Source organism: Artibeus jamaicensis, unplaced genomic scaffold (assembly GCF_021234435.1).
Source record: "Artibeus jamaicensis isolate MK-2021 breed Jamaican fruit bat unplaced genomic scaffold, CSHL_Jam_final contig_60, whole genome shotgun sequence".
NCBI lineage: Eukaryota > Metazoa > Chordata > Mammalia > Chiroptera > Phyllostomidae > Artibeus > Artibeus jamaicensis.
This window is the reverse complement of record NW_026521900.1, coordinates 10,637,205-10,649,329: the sequence shown is the minus strand read 5'-3', so window position 1 is coordinate 10,649,329 and position 12,125 is coordinate 10,637,205. Positions and strand designations below refer to the sequence as shown.

Here is a 12,125-nt window from a genome sequence, read left to right as displayed (position 1 = left end):
CAACTACAGCCCAGTGAAAAATGCAGTCCCTGGTTTCCTGCAGATACTTCTTACAGCATTACTCAGTGAGGTGGAGACCTGATATCAAAATGTAATTTGGAAATGAAATATCTTAGGGAACTGTGTGTCTTTCAAATGGTTTTCCTAAAGTAATTTTCTCAGTTGTAATTGTGATTCTCATTTGTCTAAGAGACAAAGTCCTACAGATACCCATAGCCCACCACATTTTTTCCTTTTACTTTAATTATAAATTTTTTTTCAGCAAACAATATAGAAATAGACTCATAGATGCAGAGAAAAGACTGACAGCTATCAGAGGGAGGAGGGGGTTAGGGGACTGGGTAAAAAGGTACAGGGATTAAGCAACAACAACAACAACAAAAACCCTCGTAGACACAGACAACAGCATGGTGATTACCAAAGGGGAAGGGGACTGGAGGCAGGTAGATGAGAGTATAGGGGGATTAAATGGTGATGGATGGAGACTTGACTTGGGGTGGTGAACACAGTACAGTGTACAGATGATGTGTTGTAGGTAGAGTCATACACTTGAAACCTATATGATTTTATTAACCAATGTCACCCCAATAAATTCAATAAAAATGTTTATTTTTAAATTAGTGTACGGTAAAATTGATTTTGTTTTTGTCCAGTTTAGTAAATGTTAACATATATATAAATTGGTGTAACTAATCTATAGAGAATAGTTTCATCATGGCAAAAAATGTGTCATGCTATCCTATCTGTAACCTCAGGCAACCACAGATTTGTTTGGTGTCACTATGGTTTTATCTTTTCAAAAATGTCATATAAATGGAATCATATGGTATGTAACCCTTTAAAAAATTAAATAGTCTTTTAAGATAATTGATTGACATGCAGTTGTAAAAATAATACAGAGAAATCCCATGTATCCTCTACCCAGTTTCTCCCAATGTTAGCATCTCAAACTATAGTACAATGTCACAACTAGGATACTGACATTGATATGGTCAAGAAACATTTCTATCACTCTAATTAAGGATCCCTTATGTTGCCCTTTTATAGCCACATCTATCATTTTTCCACCCTCATCCCATTCCTAGGCTCCTAGCAATTACGGATCTGTTCTCCATTTCTAGAATTTTGTCATTTCAAGAAAGTGATATAAATTGAACCATATAGTATGTGACCTTTTGAGATTGGATTTTTTCCCCACTTAGTATAATTCTGTGCAGATTCAGCCAGGTTGTTGTGTGTCTGTAGCACTTCCCTTTTTTATTGCTGAGTGGTCTTTTACTTTACAGATGTACCACAACTTATGTATCTGTTCTCCTGTTGAAAGACATTTGAATTGTTTCCAGTTTTTGGTAATTATTAGTAGAGCTACTTTAAACATTCATAACAAGTTTTTGTGTGAACTTTGTTTTGTATGAAGTTTTTGTCTGTTTTAATTTCTCTATAGTATATATTGGATTGCTAGGTCACATGGTAAGGGTATGTTTAACTTTTTTTTTTTAAAGATTTTATTTATTTATCTTTAGAGGGGGAAGGAGAGAGGGAGAGAAACATCAATGTATGGTTGTCTTTCGTGCGCCCCCTGCTGGGAACTGGCCTGCAGGGAACCGGCCTGCAACCCAGGCATGTGCCCTGACTGGGAATCGAACCGTGATACTCTGGTTCACAGGCCCGTGCTCAATCCACTGAGCTACACCAGCCAGGGCATGTTTAACTTTTTAAGAATCTGCCAAATTGTTTTCCAGAATGGTTGAATCATTTTTCATTTTCACCAGCAGTTAATTAATTAATCTTAAGCCATCTTTATAAAAAAAGATTATATTTATTCATTTTTAGAGAGAGAGGAAGGGAGGGAGAGAGGGAGAGAAACATCAATACATTGAACATTTGTCTCTCACACACCCCCAACTGGGGAGCTGGCTGGCAATCCATGTATGTGCCCTGACTAGGAATTTAGCCTGCAGCCTTTTGGTTTGCAGGCCGGCAGTCAATTCACTGAGCCACACCAGCCAGGGTGTACCAGCAATTTATAAAAATTCCAATTGCTTCATGTTTTTGCCAGTACTTGATATTATCAGTATTTTTAATTTTAGTCATTCTAGTAGCAAAGTGGTATCTTATCATGGTTTTAATTTTCATTTCCCTAATGACTGATGATGTTGAATATCTTTATATATGCTTGCTTACTTTTTGCATATCCTCTTTGGTGAAGTTTCTGTTCAGTGAAGTCTTCTGCCTATTTAAAAAATATTTATTTATTTTTAGAGACGGGAAGGGAGGGAGAAAGAGGGGGACAACAACATCAATGTGTGAGAGATACAATGACCAAGTTGCCTCTTGCACACCCCCAACTGGGGACCTGGCCCACAAACCAGGCATGTGCCCTGACCAGGAGTCAAGCGACTTTTTGGTTTGCAGGCCAGTGCTCTATCCACTGTGCCACACTACCTAGGGCACTCTGCCTATGTTTAAATTGGATTTTCTCACTATGCATTTTTTTCATTAAATTTTTTTTGATCACTGTTTGTTTCATATTATTAAAATTTTTAAAATTTATTTATCTTTAGAACTGAACGGAAGGAGAGAAAGAGAGAAATATCAGTGTATGGTTGCTTCTGGTGCATCCCCTGCTGGGAACTGGCACCTGCTGGGAACTGGATTGCAACCCAGGCACGTGCCCTGACGGGGAATCAAACCATGATCTTTTGGTTCACAGGACCGTGCTCAATCCACTGAGCTATACCAGCCAGGGTCATAGTATTTTTTTAAAAGATATTTTATTGATTATGCCATTACATTTGTTCTATTCCCCCCCTTCATTCCACTCCACTCTGCACACCTCTCCCCCACCATTCCCCCCTTTAGTTCATGTCCACATGTCTCAAGTTCTTTAGAATCTGTATTTCCCATACTATTCTTGCCCTCCCCCCTATCTGTTTACTACCTACCGTCTATGCTACTTATTTTCTGGACCTTCTCCCCCCTTCTCCTTCTCCCACTCCCCTGTTGCTAACCCTTCATGTGATCTTCATTTCTATGGTTCCACTCCTGATCTAGCTGTCCTCTTAGTTTGCCTTTGTTTTAGGTGTGGTTCTTAATAACTGTGAGTTTGCTATCCTTTCACTGTTCATCTTTTTTATCTTCTTTTTCTTAGGTAAGTCCCTTTAACATTTCATATAATAAGGGCTTGGTGATGATGAACTCCTTGAATTTGACCTTATCTGAGAAGCACTTTATCTGTCCTTCCATTCTAAATGAAAGCTTTGCTGGATAGATCAGTCTCGGATGTAGGTCTTTGGATTTCACGACTTGGAATACCTCTTTCCAGCCCCTTCTTGCCTGTAAGGGCTCTTTTGAGAAATCAGCTGACAGTCTGCTGGGAACTCCTTTGTAGGTGACTGTCCCCTTATCTCTTGCTGCTTCTAGAATTCTCTCCTTCATTTTAATCTCGGGTAATGTAATTACGATGTGCCTTGGTGTGTTCCTTCTTGGGTCCACCTTCTTTAGGACTCTGAGTTTCCTGGATTTCCTGGAAGTCTATTTCCTTTGCCAGATTGGTGAAGTTCTCCTTTATTATTTGTTCAAATAAGTTTTCCACTCATGGCTCTTCCTCTTCCCCTTCTGGTACCCCTATAATTCAAATGTTGGAATGTTTAAAGATGTCCTGGAGGTTCCTAAGTTTCTCCTCATTTTTTTGAATTCTTGTTTCTCCATTCTTTTTTGTTTGGTTGTTTCTTTGTTCCTTCTGGTCCACTCCCTTGATTTGAGTCCTAGTTTCCTTTCCATCACTGTTGCTTTCCTGTGCATTTCCCTTCATTTCACTTCGTTTAGCCTTCATTTGTTCCTCTAATTTGTGACAAAAATCTACCAGTTCTGTGAGCATCCTGATCACCAGTGTTTCGAACTGTGCATCTGATAGGTTGGCTATTTCTTGGTCTGTTAGAGTTATTGGCTCTGGGGCTTTGAGTTCTTCTTGAGCCATGTTTTGATCTGTTTGCACCTGTTGTATATGAGGGGTGGAGCCTTAGGTGTTCACCAGGGCGGGGTGACCCAGTCGCTGGGTTGTGATGCTGTATGTGGGGGCGGGGTCAAAGAGGGTCAATAGCGGTCCCCTCTGCTGCTTCCTGCTGCTGGGGCCTGCGCAGTCTGTCTCACTGTTCGCTCCTTCACTGGTTTATCTGTGCACGAATGTATGATTGTGGTCAGCCTGCCACTTTGCGCCCTCACTGGGTCTGCCCATTGCTACCCCACACATGGGATCCACCAACCGCCACCTGCACCTGGATTGGTGCAGGGGATCTTTCCTGCACCACCCTGTTCTGCTGCTGGCTCTGCCCCTCTTATCAGTCTGGCTGAATGGTTCGTTGTTGTCAGACTTCCATATAGTTCAATTTTCTGCGTTTTGGTTGTGATTTTTGTTACTAAAACTTTGATGTCTTTAAACTTGGTTGTGTGAGGAGGCACATTGTTTCCACCTATGCCTCCATCTTGGCAGAAGTCCTCATATTATTTTCTATTAGTTTCAGGTGTATAGCATAGTAGTTAGACAATCACACACTTTACAAAGTGTTCTCCCTGATATTTCTAGTACCAACTGGCGCCATACATAGTTATTTTCTTATTGTTGACTATATTCCTATGCTGTACATTACATCCCCATAACTATTTTGTAAGTACCAATCAGTACTTCTCAATCCCTTCATCTTTTTCAGTTTTGAGAGTTCTTTATATATTCTGTGTACAAGTGCTTTGTCAGGTATGTGGTTTGTAAATATTTTCTCCAAGTGTGTGGGTTGTGTTTTCAATCTCTTAACAGTGTTCACAGAGTAAGAATTTTTAATTTTGAAAATGTTCAATTTATAAATTATTTCCTTTATGCATTGTGCTGTTGGTGTCATGTCTAAGAAGTCTGCTGAACCCCAGGTCATGAAAATTGTTTTTCCTATTTTTTCTATAAGTTTTATAGTTTTAGGCTTTACATTTAGACCTATGATCCATTTTGCATCAATTTTTATCTAAGTCATGAGGATTAGGTGGAGGGAGGTTCATAGTTTTGCATATGGATTTCCATTGGTTCTAAGCCCATTCGTTGAAAGGACCATTTTTCTCCACTGAATTGCTTTTACAATTTTGTCAAATACCAATTGGCCATATTTGTAGGGTCTACTTCTAGACTAAATTCTGTTTTAGTGATCTATGTACCTATCCCTCTGCCAGTATCACACCATCTTTATTAACTGCAGCTTTGTATGAAGTCTTAAAATCAGGTAGTATGATTTCTTGAACTTGATTCTGCTTTCCCAAAATTGTTTGGCTATTCTTGTTCCTTTGCCTTTGTCTTTCTATAAAAATTTTAGAATAATCTTGTTACATATCTAACATTTATCTTGCTAAGATTCTTGTAGGAATTGAGTTAATCCTGTATAGATCAGTGGGGAGAATCAATGTCTTTATTATGTTGTCTTCCAATGAGTGAACACAGTGTGTCTCTCCATTTATGATCTTTTGTGATTTATTTCATCAATATCTTATAATTTTCTTTTTTCCCTTTATTGAATTTGTTGGGGTAACACTGCTTAACAAAATTATGCAGGTTTAGGTGCACAGTTCTACAACACATCATCTGTACACTGTATTGTGTGTTCTCCACCCCAAGTCAAGTCTCTGTCCATCACCATTTCCCTCCCTCTACACTTCTCCACTTACCCCACCCACCTCCCTCCCTGAAATCACCACACTGTTGTCCATGTCCATGAGTTTTTTTCTTTTTCGCTCAATCCTTCTACTCCCTTATCCAACCTCCCATGATAATTTTGTAATTTTCAATATACAGATCCTTTACATGTGTATTAGACTATTTAGGCTGCCATAACAAAACATTACAGAAATTTATTTTACTGTTCTGGATGCTGTTCCTGGTTCAGGGTGCCATCAGAGTTGAGTTCTGGTGACACCTCTCTTCCTGCCTTGTTGACAGCTGCCTTCTCACTGTGTCCTCACATGGTCTTTCCTCTGTGCTTGTGCGGAGAGAGGGTAGGAGCTCTGGTGTCTTTTCTTCTTCTTAAAGGGACACCAGTCGTATCAGATTAGGGCCCCACTCTTATTACCTATTTAACTTTAATTACCTTCGTATAGGCCCTATCATCAAATAAATTCACATTGGGGGTTCGAGCCTCAGCATATGAATTGGGGGGCACAATTCAGTTCATAACACCATGTTTTGTTAGACCTATACATGTTTTATTCATTTCATTTTCTACTGTATTGTAAATTGTTTTGTTTTTAAAATTTCAGTTTCCAATATTTATTGCCATTATACAGAAATATGATTGCTTTTGCCCTGCCTGATGTGGCTCAGTGGATTCGAGTGCTGGCCTGCAAACCAAAGGGTCGCCAGTTTGATTCCCAGTCAGGGCACATGCCTGGGTTGCAGGCCAGGTCCCCAGTGGGGGATATGCAAGAGGCAACCACACATTGATGTTTCTCTCTGTCTCTCTTTCTCCCTCCTTCCCCCTCTCCGTAGAAATAAATAATAAAATCTTTAAAAAAAAAGAAATATGATTGATTTTTGTTTGTTGACCTTTGCTGTGGTCTGAATGTTTGTTTCCCCAAAATCTACATGTTAGAATCCTAATGCCCAAGTTGATGGTGTTAAAAGGTGGGTCTTCCTCTTCTCCTTAATTTATTTACTTATATCAGTAATACGAAATTTTTATTTTTGTGAGTTTTTAATTATATTCCATGGATTATAATTCATTATTGTCATTGTTTATTTTGATGTTCAGTGATCCCTGAGTTGGCCAGCGGGAGCCCTTTTAAATTGGCTTTGGTGTCCTTTTGACACATCCCTATAATTTTTGTATCACTTGTTTATTCTCTGATGCAGTAAGATGTCCTAACCCTCATCTTTTACTTTCCCTGACCCAGACCTGGAATCAGCCATTTGTCCAAGAAGCATTGGTTCCTATTAGTGGATAATAATATATAGAAACCAAGATCTGTGTGTGAGGTGTGCTCATCACTACTGGGGTGTCATTACATGTAGGCCCTTTCAGTAAATAGAGCTTTTTGTTTCTATGTGTCTATTTATATGTCTATGTATCTATGTGTATATATACACATGCACATGCACACACATACACATACATACCCACATACATACCTTGAATTCAGACAACATCCTAGGAATCTTCCTACTCTTCTCTAATTTTATAGTTGGCATCTCTCTTTTCCAACACTGAAAGTACCTGCTCCTAGCATCAATATATTGACTCATTTACTCAGGCTTATAATACATAGAAAGTAGAATCAGAACTCCTGCACCAACACCCATGAAAAACCGACCTACTGAATATAATACATAATTTGTTTGTATGTCTTTCATACCAAGGATATATAATCAAAGTTCTCTGTTTAGAAGTTATTTGGATTGATTTTTCTTTTTCATTTTCTTTTTCCCATATCCAGTGTGTTTATGTTATTTATATGGCATACAGTTAGGTCCATACTTTTCTTTTTATATTCAGTTTTAGATTTTATTTCTTTTCATTTTTGTGGATTTAATTTTCTTAACTTTATGTGTAAAAAATGTTGACATGTTTTGAAGAGATCAAATTATATAAAAATACATACATATAGCCCTGGCTGGCGTAGCTCAGTGGATTGAGCACGGGCCTGCGAACCAGAGTATCGCTGTTTGATTCCCAGTCAGGGCACATGCCTGGGTTGCAGGCCAGTTCCCAGCAGGGGACGCATGAGAGGCAACCATACATTGATATTTCTCTCCCACTCTTTCTCCTTCCCTTCTCCTCTCTCGAAAAATAAATAAAATATTTTAAAAAATACATACATATAATTGTTACCTCTCCTCTGTACTTTCTACCCATTCTTTATTTTTTAATTAAAAAAAATATTTTATTAAAATTTTTTTTTTAATTTTAGCCCTGGCTGGTGTAGCTCAGTGGATTGAGCACGGTCTGCAAACCAGAGTATCGCAGTTTGATTCCCAGTCAGGGCACATGCCTGGGTTGCTGGCCAGTTCCCAGCAGGGGACGCATGAGAGGCAACCATACATTGATATTTCTCTCCCTCTCTCCTTCCCTTCCCCTCTAAAGATAAATAAATAAAATCTTAAAATTTTTTTTATTTTATTTATTTTTAGAGAAAGGAAAAGGGAGAGAAACATCAATGCTTATGGTGCACCTCCAACTGGGGACCTGGCCCCCAGGCATGTGCTCTGACTGGGAATTGAACCAGCAACCTTTTGGTTCTCGAGTAGCACTCAATCCACTGAGCCACACCAGCCAGGGCTTTTCTACTCATCTTATTCCACCTTAGAGATAATCAATCTTATTAGTTTCTGATTTATGCTTAAATGTTTTATTTTAAAATAAGCAGGCAGATGTATATTTTAAAAGTTTCCCTTTTTATATTACTCAAGAGATAATACAGCAGGTTCTTTAATAACATCATTTTGCTTAATGTTGTTTTGTTATAACATTGATGAGATGCTTGGGAAGAATTATAGTACATAGAGTCTTGGGTCTTTTGTGAGCACAAGTCTTAACCTGGGCATATATATGGGCTTTCTAAATTTCCCTGTACGTGGGTACTTTTAAATTTTTTATTTTTCAATTACAGTTTACATTCAATATTATTTTATATTAGTTCATGTGTACAGCATAGTGGTTAGAGAGTCATATACTTTACAAAGTGTTCCCCCCTGATATTTCAAGTACCCACCTAGCATTGTACATAGTTATTATTGATTACATTTCCTCTGCTGTACCTTACATCCCCAGGACTATTTTGTGACTACCAATTTGTAGTTCTTAATCCCTTTACCTTTTTCACCCAGCTCTCCAAAACCCCCTCCTGTCTGGCAACAATCAATCTGTTCTCTGTATCTGTGAGTCTATTTCTGATTCATTTATTCATTTATTTTGCTCTTTAGATTCCACATATAAGTGAAATCATATGGCATTTGTCTTGGTCTTTGACTTATTTCACTTAACAGAATAACCTCTAGGTCCATCCATGCTATTATAAATGGTAAGATTGCATTCCTTCTTATGGGTGCTTTTGCAAATGTAATTTCCCAGACAATCTCCCCCTAGCATTTCCTCTCAGGCCTTAGACAGTCTGTTGTATGTCTGGACTGTAATCTTTTGTCCCAGGCGTCTGTGGGTTGTTAGTTTGCCTTACAACCTTTTGGAGCAATACCAGCTGTTTTTCTGACCTGAGTTCTGAGTTAGGTGAAACAGAGGCTCAGCCCTTGCATCATTCCTTCTAGTAGTCCCCAGACAGGTTTGGACAGACAGACACTAATTTGTGAATAAGGTCTCCCTGATCACTCCAGAAACAAGGGTTCCACACTGGGAACATGGGCTGCCACTGCCACACATGGAAATGTGTGGCAACTACAGAATTAAAGAAACCACATTCAACCAGACGGGTAGGAGGGGCAGAGACATGGAATAGGCTAGTTCCACATCCATGTGGGGTGGATAAAAATTTGAGAGGGATATCTTGGTAACGAGGAGTCCCAGCCTAACACCAGGCCCCCCCACCCAGCGTTTCAGTGCTAGAAAGATAAGTTCTAATAACTTGTGGCTGCAAAAATCAGCAGAGATTGAGTCAGTGGAAGAAAATTCTAGAGTCCCAAGCAGTTTCTCTTAACCCATACATGGCCTTACTCAGACATACTCCCTCTGAGCTCCATCACTGGGATAGCAGCTTGAAAGGCACTGGTTGCATACAGGGAGAAACTGAAGTGTCTGGCATCAAGGCAAGAGCTGGAGGACAGCTTTCTCCCTGACAGAAAGGTAGTCAGAGGCCATTGTCCCTTTTCTGAGCTCTCCCTCTACAGACCCACAGAGCTGGCCGCCTGGTGCCTTATGTGAGACTCCATCAACTGGGCTAACACTGTGCCCCACCCTGCAAACCCTCAGAGACTCTGTCCTACCCAACATATGGGCCTACCCAGGCTTCTTTTCCATATGAATGACTGGTCTTGGCTCATGCTTTACAACTTTCTAAATATTTTCAAGCAAGCAATAGCTAGTCTCAGTGAGCCTCCAGCTCCTGTACCTCTTGCTAAGTGATGCCAGGCCTGGCACTAGGAGTAGCCAGCCTAGATTTACAGCTTGGTTCGCCTGGGAACCTCTAAGCCCAGCACAGATAGCAGCTATCTCAGATTGCTTTATGGCTCCAGCAGGGTGGCCTTGGGTAAAACACAGGTAGAGGCTGACTTTGGGCCATACCACCTGGGAAATCCCAGAGCCTGTACACCCAGTGGACAGCTACATACCATGTTGGAGCACCTCCACCCTGCCCGTGAACAACTGATCCTCCAAAGAGGGCAGTGGTTGGTGGTCAGTGGCCATAGCTAGTCTTTGGAGATGACTGGCCTGGGGAAATCCTTCCCATTGGTCTGCCAACAGCAACCAAAGCTCAAATACAAGAGGAGGATGTACATGAAGAATGCACCTCCAGTGTCCAGCTTGGGTGATAGGGGAGGCTGTGCCACTGGACCCTACAGGACACCTACCACATTAGGCCATGCTACCAAGACAGGGAGTCATAGCAGCTCTACCTAATACATAGAAACAGAGAGGCTGCCAAAATGAGGAGACAAGAAAAATGGCCCAAACGAAGGAATAGATGAGAACTCCAGAAAAAGAACTAAACAAAATGGAAATAAGCAGTCTATCAGATGAAGAGTTCAAAACACTGGTTATATAAGGATGCTCAAGGAAATTAGTGAGGACCTCGTCATCATAAAAAAGATCCAGTCAGAAATGAAAGAAACACTAATTAAAATAATTTACAGGGAAATAACAGTAGAGTGGATGAAGCTGAGAAATAAATGATTTGGAACATAAAGAAGCAAAAACAACCAATCAGAACAATAAAAAGAAAAAAGAATCCCCAAAAAAGGAGGATAGTGTAAGCAGCCTCTGGGACAACTTTGACTGTTCCAGCATTCATGTCATAGGGGTGCCAGAAGGAGAAGAGAAAGAGCAAGAAATTGAAAATCCATTTGAAATAATTATGAAAGAAAACTTCCTATTTGGTAAAGGAAATAGACATGCAAATCCCAGAAGCACAGAGTCCCAAACAAAGTGGATGCAAAGAGGCCAACTCCAAGACACATCATAATTAAAATGCTAAATGTTAACCCTGGTTGGTGTGGCTCAGTGGATTGAGTGCCGGCCGGCAACCCAGAGGGTTGCCAGTTCAATTCCCAGTCAGGGCACATGCCTGGGTTGCAGGCCAGGTCCCCAGTAGGGGGCCTGTGAGAGGTAACCACACATTGGTGTTTCTCTCCTTCTCTTTCTCCCTCTCTATAAACAAACAAACAAACAAATAAATAAAATCTTTGAAAAGCAAAATGCTAAGAATTAAAGAGAGAATCTTAAAAGTAGCAAGAGGAAAAGTAGTAAAGTTACCTACAGGGGAGTTCCCATAAGACTGTCAGCTGATTTCTCAAAAGAAACTTTGCAGGCTAGAAAGGATTGGTAAGAAATAGTCAAAGTCGTGAAAAGCAGGGACCTACAGTCAAGATTGCTCTACCTAGCAAAGCTACCATTTAAAATTGAAGGGCAAATAAAGAGCTTCCCAGACAAGAAAAAATTAATGGAGTTCATCATCACCAAGCCATCATTTATATGAAATATTAAAGGGACTTACTTAAGAAAAAGAAGATAAAAACTATGAACATGAAAATGACAATAAATACATGTCTATCAACAATTGAATCTAAAAAACAAACTAAGCACACAAGAAGAACAAAGACAGAGTCATGGATATGGAGAGTGTTTTGATGGTTGCCAAATAAGAGAGGTGTTTGGGGGAATGGGTGAAGAGGTGAGGGGATTAAGAAGTACAAATAGGTAGGAACAACAGCCACGGGGATATAAAGTACAGTATAGGAAATGGAATAGAGAACCTGCACATGACCTATGAACATGCATAATTGTGTGGGGATTGCCTGAGGGAGTGGGGGATGCTGGGTGGAAGGGGGCAAAGGGGGAAAAGCTATAATAGCATAATCAGTAAAATAGGATTAAAAAAAGAAACATGAATCAGTTGCCTCTCTACATGCTCTGACTGGGGACTGAACCTGC

At 39.9% G+C, this 12,125-nt stretch overlaps 1 protein-coding gene across 11 annotated transcripts in view; it reads left to right on the top strand.

The window, feature by feature from the left end:
* The window catches only part of LOC119060028 (zinc finger protein 182), a 104,618-nt gene that overhangs the window by 77,523 nt on the left and 14,970 nt on the right, over positions 1 to 12,125 (top strand). The window lies entirely within an intron of this gene.